Source organism: Equus przewalskii, chromosome 6 (genome assembly GCF_037783145.1).
Source record: "Equus przewalskii isolate Varuska chromosome 6, EquPr2, whole genome shotgun sequence".
Taxonomy (NCBI): Eukaryota; Metazoa; Chordata; class Mammalia; order Perissodactyla; family Equidae; genus Equus; species Equus przewalskii.
In genome coordinates this window covers 60106714-60117189 of record NC_091836.1, presented here as the reverse complement: position 1 = coordinate 60117189, position 10476 = coordinate 60106714, and positions in this window count along the sequence as shown.

The window sequence follows — 10476 nt, the reverse complement described above, 5'->3', positions numbered from 1 at the left end:
TTTTCTGTCCATGTCTTTGGCCCATTTCATTTGTAGAAGCTCCATAAATTCTGGGTGTTTTATTTCTTCATATGCTAAGGGAGTAATCTGAGAAATACAGCAAGGTTGACTTAGGTTCACTTCCCTTGCCACCTGAAAGCTAAGGAGATTAGTACTCTACTCCATGACTTCAATTTTCCTTTTCTATAACAGACTAAGCAGGGAAGTCTATCAATACTTGCCTCTGGCTTTAGAAAGCAGTACTTGCCAAAGAGGCCTGGAAGGGAAAATTAGGGAAACCTTGATCTGGCTGAGCCCAAAGGTGAAGCTAGATGAACCACAGAGAAGAAGGACAGCAAGGCACTAGAGGCAAAATAGTTCAGAGGTGTTAAGTACAGCTTGGAGCTCCACTCTCAAGGTTCAAATCCTGGCTTCACTACTTACTAAGAGGTTGACTTTGAACAGCTATTTAACCTCTCTGTAACTCAGTTTCCTCAACTGTAAAATGAGGAATAAAGATTACTCAATACCTCATAGTGTTGTCAGGATTGAGTGAATTAATATATGTAAATCAAAGTAGTGGCCAATTCATAGGAAGTCCATATGTGTTACTGCCACTAATTGTTGTTATTGTTGCTATTACTGAATAATAACTATCATAGTCCTTTCTCTTGCCTGTAGTTATAAGTTTGCCATTTTTCTAGGAAAGATTAGAAAGAAGCATGGCAAAGAAAATTCACAAGATATCCTTAATTTGAACAAATATGTATTTATTTATTCAGCTAATATTGATTCAAGACCTAGTGTATGAAAGACATTTGTATACCATACACTGAGCAAGTTAACTAACTTTTTTGAGTGTTTCCTTTTAAAACATACTAATAGATGCTTTACAGTGAGGTTATAAAGATTAAAGTACATGGAACCACCTCGTAGATAGGAGGTGCTCAATAAATGTGTTTACATTGTCTGTTCTCCCTGATGGGTGTATAACAGTGACTAAGATATGGTCCCTACTATGAGAATTTACCTCTTTTGCCTTTTCTCTTCCATTTCCCCCAACTGCCTTAACCATGTGATTTCCCCCCTGCTTTTGTATTGTACTGCATCACATTGCATTGCTTGCAATGTATTGTATTGATTTTCTCCCTGCTTTTGTACAATTATATTGTCTTGTGTAAAGGCAAGTATTTTAATTTCCACATTTAAATAGTAATCTAATAATGAAGAAATGGTGTTCTACGGATGTGGCTGAATTTCATAGAATTTGTTTGCTCACCTTCCTAAGCCTCATTAAAAAAAATTCTTCCAAAGATGCATAACCCATTTTTCCCTACCTTCATCATCCTATCCCTATAAAGACAGTCACACTAACATTAATCCACATGAATAATTGAATCTTGGTATTCCTGAACCCCACTAGCTTCACTAAAGTAACAAAAAACTTCCTAAAAGTCTCCCCTAGATTAGACATAACAGAAGAAAAGATGAGTGAACTTGAAGATATAGCAATACAAACTTCAAAATAAAACTGAAAAAATTTAATAGTATTAGTGAGTAGCTTTACATACCTGTAATTGAAGTCATCAAAGGAGGGAATGAACTGGAAAAAAAATTTTTGAAATATTAATGGCTGAAAATTTTCCAAATTTCCAAAATTTCCCAAACCAGAGATTCAAAGAGTTCTACTCCACGACGCAGGGGCCTCCTGAACTCATCTGCTTCCACAGACACACTGAATCTACAGCTACACACAGAGCAATTCCCTCTGAAATCCAGAAACCAGCTGAGCGGTTCCTACACATCAGGCAAAAGAGAAAATACCCACGCTAAAATGGGTAGGAAAGGCTGAGACACACTCTCACCATAAACCCCACCCCCAACACAGCAAGGTAAATTCAGGAGGGAACTCACAACTCCCAGCTTCTCCCTGAAGAGGCAAGAGTTTGGACCCAACACCTAGCACCCCAACATTTAAGATTCCACCTGAAAGACAGGTCCCTAAAACACCCAGCTCTGAGAGCCAAAAGGCTCGCTGCATATGAGACCCACAAGAGTACAGCAAACAAAAAAGCATTTGTTAACTGCCAGGAGCACTAACAGCAAGCTATCTCCCTAGGGCTCAGTGCAGAAGGAGCAGGCAAAAAATGCCCATCTCTTAGTTTTCCCTGAATGGAGTCTCTTTGCACACTTTGAAAGATGCTGCTGGAGGGTCAGAATCCTGATTTAACATGCATCTAGAGGTTAACTGCAATCCTCCCTAGATACTAGATACCACGGAAGCCAGCAGTCACCTCTCTCCCTTCTCTCCTGGGGCTGCTCCAAGTCCCTAGTATCTCCCTGGAAGGAGCTAATATGTCTGTGCCCCCAGCTTTTGTGGCTGCTGCCCAAGAGGCAGGTCCTCAGATCTCCTGACTCTGATAACCAAGGAGCTTCCATTCATTAGTCCCACAGGAATATAGCAAGCAAAGAAGCAGTTCTTAAACTGGCTATACGCCAATGCAGAAGGAGCAGGCAGAAACCCCCATCTCCCTTTCCCTAAAATGGGTCTCTTTGTATACTTTAAAAGATGTTGCCTGAGGTCAGGCTTCTAATTTAGCACGCCTCTAGGAGCTAACTGCAAACCTCTCCAGAGAACAGGAAAGCCTGTGGACACCTCTCTTACCCGCTCCCTCTAGCCTGCTCCAAGTCACAGTATCTTCCTGGAAAGACTTTGTACACACATCTGGCACATCAGCTTTAGTGGCTGCTACCTGAGAGACAGGCACCTGGATTGCCTGGCTCTGATAGCCAATGGGGCTTGCATTTGGTAGTGCCACTGGGTTGTAGTAAACAAAAGTCCTAAATGGGCTCAAGAGCAACTCCTCGTTGCTATATACCCCAGCCCAGTGCAGAGGGAGTGGGCAAAAATTCTGAACTACCATTTTCTCCTTGGAAGTGGTCTAACTATGTACTCTCCCAGCTCCTGCCTGAGTGTCCAGCTTTCAGCCAGCTTGCATTTAGATGCTGACTAAGATCCCCCGCTTTGAGACACTCATGGATGTTGGCATACCCTCAACTGCTGGGAGCCACTAAGAACAAAGAAGGTGACTTGGACAATCACAAAAGTTTGAGAGACAACCAGGAAAATAAGCCAGCTAATTGATGAAATTCATCTCCTACATGAGACCATGGACAGCCACATGCAAAAGAATAAAACTGGACCCCTATCTCACACATACACAAAAATCAACTCAAAATGGATTAAAGACTTAAATTTGAGACCTGAATCCCTAAAACTCCTAAAAAAAAAAAAAAAGAAAAACAGGGGGTGAGCTCTATGACATCAGTCTTGGCAATAATTTTTGGGATTTGACATCAAAAGCCCAAGCAACCAACATAAAAATAAACAAGTAGGATTACATCAAACTAAAAGGTTGCACAGCAAAGGAAACCATCAATAAAATGAAAAGGCAACCTAACAAATGGGAGAAAATATTTGCAAATATATATCTGATAAGCTAATATCCAAAATGTATAAAAAACTCATACAACTCAATAGGAAAAAATACACCAAAATCTGATTTAAAAATGGGCAGTAGATCTGAACTGACATTCTTCCAAAGATAGACAAATGGCCAACAGGTGCATGAAAAGATGCTCAACGTCACTAATCATCAGGGAAATGCAAATCTAAACCACAACGAGATAGCACCTCACACATGTTAGAACAGCTATCAAAAGACAAGAGACAACAAGTGCTGCTGAGGATATGGAGAAAAGGGAAGCCTTGTGAACTGCTTGTGGGAATGTAAATAGGTGCAGCCACTATGGAAAACAGTTCCTCAAAAAATTAAAAATAGAACTACCATATGATCCAGCAATCTCATTCCTGCGTATATATCCAAAGGAAATGAAACGTGACATCAAATGGATAACTGTACTTCTGTGTTTACTGCAGCATTATTCACAATAGTCAATATGTGGAAACAACCTTAGTGTCCATCAACAGACAAATAAGATGTGAGATATATATTTCATTTTATATATATATATACACACATATATAGTATATATCCTTTGTATATATGTACACAATAAGGTATAACCCTATATTATGATATATTATATGCAGTTCTTATAATTGGATAATTATAATATTGTAAATAATAATATAGCCAGCCCTGGTTGTCTAGTGGTTAAGATTTGGTACTTTCACTGCCGCAGCCTGGGTTCATTTCCTGGTCAGGCAACCACACCACCCACCTGTTGGTTGTCATACTGCGTTTCTGTGATACTGAAAGCTATGCCACCGGTATTTCAAATATCAGCAGGGTCACTCATGGTGAACAGGTTTCATGGGAGCTTCCAGACTAAGACAGACTAGGAAAAAGGACCTGGCCACCCAATTCCAAAAATACTGGCCATGAAAATGCTATGAATAGCAGCAGAGCATTGTCTGATATAGTGCCAGAAGATGAAAGGATGGCGTAAAAAGTTCAAGCAGGGTTCCACTCTACTGTACACAGGGTCACTAGGAGTTGGAATCAACTCAACAGCACTAACAACAAAATAATAATATATATCACACACTTTATGTATGTGTGCGTGTGTGTGCGTGTTATATATATATATATATATATATAGTAATATATAATAATATTACTCAGCCATGAGGAAGAAGGAAATCCTGCTATATGCAACAACATAGATGGAACTTGAGGTCATTATGCTAAGTGAATTAAGCCTGATAGAAAAAGAAAAATACCTCACAGTATCATTTATAAGTGGCATCTAAAAAAAAAAAGTCAAACTCATAAAAGCAAAGAGTAGAAAATTGGTTACCTGGGGCTGGGGGTAGGGAAATAGGAAGAGGTTTGTAAAAGGGCATAAACTTTCAGCTATAAAATGAATAGGTTTCAGGAGTTATGTAAAACATGATGACTATAGTTGACAACACTATCGTATAATTGAGATTCGCTAAGAGAGTAGAATTAAATGTTCTCACAACACAAATGATAAATATATGAGGTGATGGATCTGTTAATTAAATAGACAGGGGTAATCCTTTCACAATGTATATGCATATCAAATCACCATGATGTACACTTTAAATAACTTAAAATTTTATATGTTAATATACCTCAAAAAAGCTGAAATTTTTTAAAACCCCAGATTCAAGAAGCTCAATGACTTCCAAGCAAAAGAAATATGAGAAAAACTTCCCTCATACCACATTATAATGAAATTACTTAAAACTAGTAATAAAGAGAAAAATCTTAATAGGAGACAGAGAAATGACAAGAATGACAATAGATTTCTCACAGGTAACAATGATGGCCAGAAAACAATAGAGCAAAACCTTTAAAGTACTAACATTATAAAAAAGAAAAGTCAGGGGCCGGCCCAGTGGCGTAGTAGTTAAGTTTGTGTGCTCCACTTCAGCAGCCTGGGGTTCACAGGTTCAGATCCCAGGGGGACATAGCACCCTGTCAGGCCATGCTGTGGTGGCATCCCAGATAAAACAGAGGAAGATTGGCAGAGATGTTAGCTGAGCAACAATCTTCCTCAAGCAAAAAGAGGAAGATTGGCAACAGATGTTGGCTCAGAGCCAATCTTCCTCAAAAAAAAAGTCAAACTAGAATTCTATAGCTAGCAGAAATATTTTTCAAAAACTAAGGCTAAATACAAAGAATGGTGTCAGCAAGATGGTGGAATACAAAGCTATAGCCCCTCCTTTTCTCGTGGAGACATGGATTTAACAATACACAGCCCATGTGCCTTTGTGAGAAATCCAGAAACCAGTTAAAAGGATCCTCTACCCCGAGTGAGCACTAAGTCAACTGCTGCAAAGTCAGTAGGAAAATTCATAACACCTTCTCTTGCCAGAATCCCTAGCCCCTGCATGATGTGGCACATTTAGTGGGAAATTCCTAACTCCCATCTTCTCCCTGGTGAGAGAAAGGAGTGGAACCTACATCCATCGTTCTGAGTTTTAGGGAGACTGCCCAAGGGACCATTTCCTGCATTACCTGATTCCAAGTACTGACACCAATGCGGTGCCAGATTCGGGACGCCTAAAAACAAAGACAATCAAGGTGCACCAGAGTCTTCATGACCACCTAAGTAGAGCTCCAATATTGCGGCTTACCACAGCACCAAAGAGGCCGCAGTACCACAGAGAGACACCAGAGGGAGCTCTTGAGAAGAAACTGGCAAACCGTTTTAAGCACAAAAGGAGATTTCTTTGGTCTCCAGAATCTCTAGCCAGGCTGAGTGGACAAAGTTCTCTCTGCAAAAGCAGATCAAAAAATCTGGGTGTGATGGCTGATTCTTCAAATGCCGAAATCCTGACAAAAATAAACAAACCATACAAAAGAAACAAGGAAAATGGCACATATAAACAAATTAAATCTCTAGACTAACCCCAAAGAAGTGGAGATATATTAATTACCAGAAAAGAATTCAAAATTACCGTCATAAGGATACTCAATGAATTTTTTAAAAGCACAGATAGACAACTAAATGAAATCAGAAAAACGATGCATGAACAAAATAAGAATATCAATAAAGAGATAGAAGCTATGAAGAAGAACCAAACAGAAATTCGGGAACTTAAGAATACAATATCCTTTTTTAAAAAAAAATGAAAAATTCACTAAAAGGACTCAATTCTAGACATCTGTTGCATAACAATGTGAATATACTTAACACTACTGAACTATACACTTAAAAACGGTTCACATAGTAAATTTAATGTTATGCGTTTTTTACCACAATTTTAAAAACTAAAGCTAAATACCTTTTAGACTTGCAAAATGTGAAAGAATTCACCACCAGAAGATTTACATTCTAAGAAATGTTAAAGAGAGTACTTTGGGGAGAAGGAAAATGATATCAGATGGAATACGGGTCTATAAAAAGAATGAAGAGCACTAGAGATGGCAAATATGTGGATAAATATAAATTTTCTTTTTTAAAAAAATTCTTTCAAGAAAAATGAAATAAATTGAATTGTCAAATTGAACTAAAAAATAATAACTATGTATTGTGTGGTTTATAACATATGTAGAAGTAAATGTGGGACAACAATAACACAAAGACCAAGAAGAAAGAAATGAAAATATAGTGTTTAAACATTCTCATACCATATGTAAAGTGGTACAATATTACTTGCAGATATCTTGTGATAAGTTAAAGATGATGTTGTGGGTTAAATTTTGCCCCTCCAAAATATATTTTGAAGTTCTATTCCCCAGAACATGTAAATGTGTCCTTACTTGGAAATAGGGTCTTTGCAGATGCAACTAAGTTAAGATGAGGAAAACTGGATTAGGATGAGCCCTTAAACAATGACTGGTGTCCTTATAAGACAAGAGAAAGTTGGGTACACAGACACAAACAGAGGGAAAGTGACCATGTGAAGACAGAAGCACAGATTGGAAAAATGGATCTATAAGCCAAGAGACACCAAGGATTGCCAGCATACATCAGAAGCTAGGAGAGAAGAATAAAACAGATTGTCCTTCAGCACTTCCAGCAGGAAATGAACCCTGCCAATACATTGACTTCAAACTTCTAGCCTCCAAAACAGTGAGTAAATAAATTTGTTGTTTTAAGTCCCCTAGTTTGTGGTACTTTCTTACAGTAGTCTGAGGAAACTAATACAGATGTATACCATACATGCTAAGCAATCATTATAATTTTTTAAAAGAATTATAGCTAATAGGCCAACAAAGGAATAAAATGGAATAAAAAATATTCAATTACTCCCCAAAAAAGCAGAAGAAAGGAAAAGGGGAATGTAGAACAGACAGTACAAATAGAAAACAAAAAGCAGGATGATAGATTGAAACCCTAGAATATATAAATAATATTAAATATAAGTGGTCTAAACATCTCTTTCATTAAAAGTCAGAAATTGTCAATTTAGATAAAAAACAAAATCCCATTATATACTACCTACAAGAAGCCTGCTTTAAATACAAAGGTACAAATAGGTTAAAAGTAAAAGGATGGGAAAAGCTACGTCAGTTAACACTAATCAAAAGAAAGATTTTGCAGTGGCTATATTAATATTAAACAAGGTAAGTTGCAAGGCAAAAACTATGTCCAAGGATTAAGAAAGTTATTTCATAATGATACAGGGATCAATTAATCCTAAATGTTTATTCATGTAACAATTGAGCTTCAAAATACATAAGCAAGAGCTGGTAGAACTGAAAGGAGAAATCGGAAAATTCTCATAACAGTTGGAGATTTCACTAACCTTCCCTCAATAATTGATAGAACAAGTTGGTAGAAATTCAGAAAGGATAAGGAAGTCTTAAACAATGCTATCAACCAACTTGTGCTAATTGATGTTTCTGAACACTTGGCACAACGACAGCAGCAAGTACGTTCTTTTCAATCACACAGAGAACATTTACCAAAATGGACCAGAATCTGGGCGATAAATATCAACAAATTTAAAAGGATTCAAATCATACAATGTATAATATATACAAATATATTTTCTGACCACAATGGAACTGAATTAGAAATCAATGACAGAAAGTTATTTGGAAAACTGGGACTATTGGGAGACCAACACACTTCCAAATATCCCATAGGTCAAAGGAAAAAGCAAACAGGAACTGGAAAGTATTTTGAACTGAATTAAAATAATAAACAACCTTTCAAAATCCGTGAGATACAATTAAGGCAGTACTTGGAGGGAAATTCGTAGCACTAAACACGTATGTTAGGGGGAAAGAAGATCATCACCTCAGCTTCCTCCTTAAGAAATTGGAAAAAGAGGGGCAACTTAAATCCCAGGTAAGAATAAGAAAGGAAATAATATAGATCAGAGCAGAAAACAGTCAAGTTGAAAACAGAAAAGACAACAAAAAAAATCAATGACATAACTGGTCATTTGAGAAAATTAAAAAGAATGATAAACCATTAGCCAGATTGATCAGACATTAAAGAGAGAAAATACATATGACCTGATATCAAGAAAGAGAGATGTGACCTCACCATGGATTCTACAGATTTTAAAGGATAAGAAGGGAACGTTATCAACAATTTAAGCCAATAAATTTGAGGAACTTAGATGAAAGGGACATTTCATCTTGTCTTGTGGAGAACTGATTTTTTATAAAATCTCAGTAGACTAAATTGCTTTTATCACTCCAGAATGGCATGCTACAAATAGTGTACAGCATGAAAATTTAATTTCAAAATTAACTTCAAACCATTAAAAATGAAATTGGAATATGAGTACAAAATGAAGCGTCACACGTGCACACGTTATAAGTAGCGTCCTTTTTTTCAGGTATGCTTTTTTTTTGGTGGGTGAAGAAGACTGGCCCTGAGTTAACATCTGTTGCCAATCTTCCTCTTCTTTTTTTTCTCCCCAAATGGGCAGCACATAGTTATATATTCTAGTTGTGAGTCCTTCTAGTTCTTCCATGTAGGATGCCTCCACAGCATGGCTTGATAAGCAGTGTATAAGTCCATGCCCAGGATCCGAACCAGCACACTCAGGGCCAACAAAGCGGAGCCCCCAAACAACCACTGTGCCACTGGGCCGGCCCCAATAGCATAAGAGGCTGATTTTCCCATTCTCTCCTTGGAAACGTTCGAATTGGGACCCATGCTTACTTTCCACTTTGGAATCTGAGGACCCATTTTTATTTCTGGTTCATTGACTAGAAACAATTTGACATCAGGTGGGTCTTCTCCTCCTGCTTGTCCGTGAAGCTTTCCCCTTATCTTGAATACTACTTTCTCCTTTGATAAAGCTCAATGATTTTCAAGCCACCTTAGTAAGCACTTTTATTGGATTTTCACGGCTAAACAAAATAATCAACAAGAGTGTTATTTCCCCTCCTGTTTCATAGATGAGGAAAGAGGCTGTGAGGATGACAACTGAGACAGAGGTCTTCAGAGGCTTGGTCCAAGACTTCGGTTCTCAACTGTTGAGTGATGGAGCCAACAGCCTCCTTCTCTCTCCAAACGGTTTTTCTTTAGCCAAATTCACCCAAGCCTGCTTTTACAAGCAGTACTTGGCAGGGCACAAGGGGATCATCAGAAAAACAAGCTCCTTCTCCTGAGGTACTCAAATTATGGTGGGACAATTAACCAGATCTTAACATGACACAGGAAGCTAAAGATAAAGGAAGAATAGAAAATCGATGGTGCAAAGAAATCTCAGCTCCTTTTTTACTTCTTTTTAACTAAGTACCCATCACATGCCAAGGGCTGTGCAGTTATACCCCTTGCCAACACTATGAGGTAGCCTTTTGATGGGGTTCAGGGCAGGCCTCCCCAAGATGTGCCACTCTGGTATGCGGATTATTTTGAGCTGAAGACAATAAGGGCTCAGACTCAGGAAGAACATTCCACCTTTCCCCTCTAAGCACCTAAAAGAAATTTAAAATAAAGGCCTGTCCCAGGGACAGGCCATCACCATAGATAACTTTGGGTTCCAGTAGACTGGGAGGATCCTTGCTAAGCCCACTCTTATCAAAGTTC